The sequence below is a fragment of the Furipterus horrens genome, unplaced genomic scaffold (assembly GCF_987537825.1).
Source record: "Furipterus horrens unplaced genomic scaffold, mFurHor1.1.pri manual_scaffold_4, whole genome shotgun sequence".
Taxonomy (NCBI): domain Eukaryota; kingdom Metazoa; phylum Chordata; class Mammalia; order Chiroptera; family Furipteridae; genus Furipterus; species Furipterus horrens.
The window spans coordinates 65,420,382-65,423,892 of NW_028327174.1; the positions used below are offsets into that span (position 1 = coordinate 65,420,382).

At 50.4% G+C, this 3,511-nt stretch overlaps 1 pseudogene; it reads right to left on the minus strand.

Moving 5' to 3' along the window:
* Positions 1–339: 339 nt before the first annotated feature.
* On the minus strand, positions 340–1,835 carry LOC150012112 (pre-mRNA-splicing factor RBM22 pseudogene; annotated as a pseudogene).
* Positions 1,836–3,511: the final 1,676 nt, after the last annotated feature.

A 3,511-nucleotide genomic window follows, 5' to 3' on the forward strand; every position in this document is an offset into this window, starting at 1 on the left:
ATTTTTATGTTTGTCCTTTTTGGTAGTGTAGAGAAGTGAGACCACCAGCCAGCTGCCTTCAGCAGTCAGGGAAAGGTGAGAGGCCTGGGCTGTGCTGGCTGCTGGTTTCCACTCGTCTTTCTGAGGGTGTGACTTCAGAAGTGTTAAATCACACTCATGCCACTAGTCATCTTTTTTTAGACCATAAAAAGGAAAATACCCAATGGACATAAAAATGGTCAAAAGGTTTTTACCGCAGGTCAATTTTCTTTCTCTCCCCCCAAAATAATACAAAATGAACTTATGGTTGGGATGGTAACTCCATTGACATTCCAATGCACCCCGTCACTTGTTCCCCTAGAAGTAAGGGGAACAGGCATTAAGTTTTGTTAGCAATATTAGAATAGTAACCAGATGTGTTAATGGCAGCTTCTTTGAGGTCCACCAATCAAATCATGGCTATCTTCTCTGCCCACATCTGAACACATTTAGCTACCATGGAAACTACAAAGGTAGGAAAAACGTATTTATTCCAAGATTCGTTTCCTGGGATTTTGAAGCGCCCTGTCTTTTGCGGAGCCCCAGGGCGGCGATAATGTGCTAGGGGCTGCTGTGTTTCCCGGCATGAGCTCCCATTCTCTGCGGGTCCTGAGAAGGATAGTGGATTGGTCCTGGAGCCCTCATGAAAGGAGGCGGCGGTCCCATTGGGTGGAACATGTGTGGCCCAAAACCTGGGGGTGGGGGCGGGGCAATGCCCGGGGGAGGAGGCAGGGCAATGTTCACCACAGCAGGAAGGCCACTAGGGGGTAGGTTGAAATAGTTGGCAGAGGCTTCTTCTGCTGCAGGAGGAGGAGGAAGAGCTCCCGGCAGGCCTGGAACAGGCTCTAGCTTGATTCCAGACTCTGTGGTTCCATCCTTCTCTTTTTCTTTTCCTCTGGCTGCTTGGGACCTTCCCCATTTCACACTGAGTCTACGGCCATTGACGATCAACTCATTGAAGGACTTCTCCGCAGCCACTTCTGCAGCCTGCCTTGTGGCAAACTGGATGAAAGCTTACTGCTGTCTCTGCACAACAGTGATCATCCGGATCTCTCCAAACTGGTAGAAATGATTTCTTAGATCTGTCTCAGTAATGGTATCACCCAGGCCACCAACATATAGTGTGGTGATAGTCTTGTCCTCTGGTGGGTCAAGACGAGGCATCGTTGAAGGGCCCTTTAGAAGCTTATCTGCCACAGGGTCATTGATTCCGTAATATCGATCTTTAATGTTCTGATCAGCAAGGGGGTCATCTGGATCTGTAGGCTTCACATGTCTGTATGGACACTCCTCTCCTCTCTTACGTTCTCCTTTCACCCAGAAGGAGCAAATGTGAGGTCGAGTCCTTTTGTAGTAAGGTGTGGTCCGGGCCAGTTTGAGCAGCATGTCACTGGTGGATGTGGCCTTCCCCAGCATGCCAACTGGCCGTGTCCCATCAGAATTAGAAATCTCCCTCTCCATATTCTGTGTGTAGTACTCTTTGTTGACATCCGACTTTGGCATGTCATCCTTAAAAGGCAACCCTGCGTCACAAACCTGGATGGGCAGGCCATACTCTAGATCCAAGTGGCAAGTCTGACATTCTTCAATTTACTGCAGGTTTGGCACACTTCAGTCTACTTGAAATGCATGTGAACCCCGGGGCACCAGCGAAACACTGTGAATGGCCTGGCACAGATTTTGCATTCTTTCCCCTACTTTTCTTTGGTCATTCGGATATCCGGGTTTTCTCCAAGGCATGTCTGGCACAGAATGGGGAAGTCTGCATCCTCCCAGTTCTGCCTGTCGTAGGTGTTGGAACCCAGAGAAGTCGCCATCTTGAGCGCGTCCGGAGGCAGCGGAAGCTTCCCAGTAGGAAGAGAGGATGGCCACAATCCCGTCAGGCCCCGGGGCTGGGCCCTGGCCTGTTACGTCTAATTTACGCATCTGGTGCGCCCCTGGGGGCGGGGCCTCGTGCTCCTGGACACCGCCCCTCGGAGTTTACGTTTGAAGTCCTGGTGGGTTAAACTCCGGTTCTTTTGAGTTGGGAAACACAGGCCCCTGCAGCACAATCATCCAGGCAGCCTCAAGGAAGAGTCTAGATTCATTTTTATGGTGATTGTTACACCTACACTCTGAAGGGGTTGCTGCGCACTCATTCAATAAATAAACTAATGTAACCTGGACCCTTTTCTCCCTCCTACTCTCTTGGTAGTCCTGTGGTTTAGTTATCACCTCTAAGTGGATGTGTTACAGAACCCCTGGGCTGCTCCAGTTGAAAACAAACCCACGGGCTCTTTAGTTAGGGGCCCGATTGCCCGCCGCCAAAATTATAACTCTCAATACCAGAGTTTGGTGAAAAGAAAAAGAATTGTTTATTTAACAGTTATATAGATTTAGTTACTTGCGGATTTCTGTTGTTAAGTCTTATGCTCTTTAAAATACCCACAAACACATATCCTTGCCTCCCCCCCCTTCCAAACCAGGCTAGTTTTAGGGAAGTCAGAGGAACCGTTTTCCTACTTTCCCAACACAGTTCAGCTTTACCAGCAGCTGCCAATCATTCAATCTGATTGGGGAGGTCCTTTCTGTGCTGTGGTGCCCTCCAGCTCTCAATGCAGAACCACCTGGATTCTCAGCCTCCTTGCAAACTGTCTTCTTCCTGCAAACTACGCGGATCTCCTTTCCTCCTCAAAACCGCATGGCGAGAGCCTCTTAAAGCAGCCTGGAGACCCCTTCTCCAAGCCACATGGAGAAGGCCCCTTCACCAAGCCACGTGGAGGGAGCACACGAGAGAGCGAGAGCGAGAGAGCCCGAGAGCTAGAGCGAGAGCGCGAGCCAGAGAGCGAGAGTCCAGAGTGAGAGCCAGAGAGAGTCTGAGTCAGAGCGCCAGAGCGAGAGCCAGAGTGTCAGAGTGAGAGCACGAGCGAGAGCCAGAGAGAGTCCGAGCGCCAGTGAGAGCCAGATCCCGAACGAGAGCTTGAGAGAGCCTCAGAGTGAGAGTCTGAAAGAGTCTCAGAGTGCCAGTGAGAGCCAGAGCCTGAACGAGAGCTTGAGAGAGAGAGTCCCAGCTAAAATGTCTGCAGCTGCTTATATATCCCTGACTGCGTCATCTGATGCAGTGGGCGTTGCAAACAGTTCTGACCATTCACAGAACCTTACATAGGCTCTGTGTGCTTTCCATACCGTCCCCTGGTTCAAGACTCCTCCCATCTGCCTGAGGCTTTGGATGCATTAAAGCCATTTGCATAAGAAAGACACTAGCCACCAGCCTCAGGCATGTGGAGGCATTCCAAAAGCTGCTTCCTTCTCCCCATCCCCCAGCTGCAAGCTCTGGGGATTTTTGGACTCCCCTGTTTCTGTAACAGTTTCCCCCCTTTCAGACTAAGACCCTTTATAATCTTATAAAGGACAATGGGCGAAGGTCTCATGCTCCTCTAACTGCTTCCTGCTGAACGTGGTCGTCGTCCTACCTACCCTTGGGTCTAGAAATCCCTAATAAGAGTGGGGATGT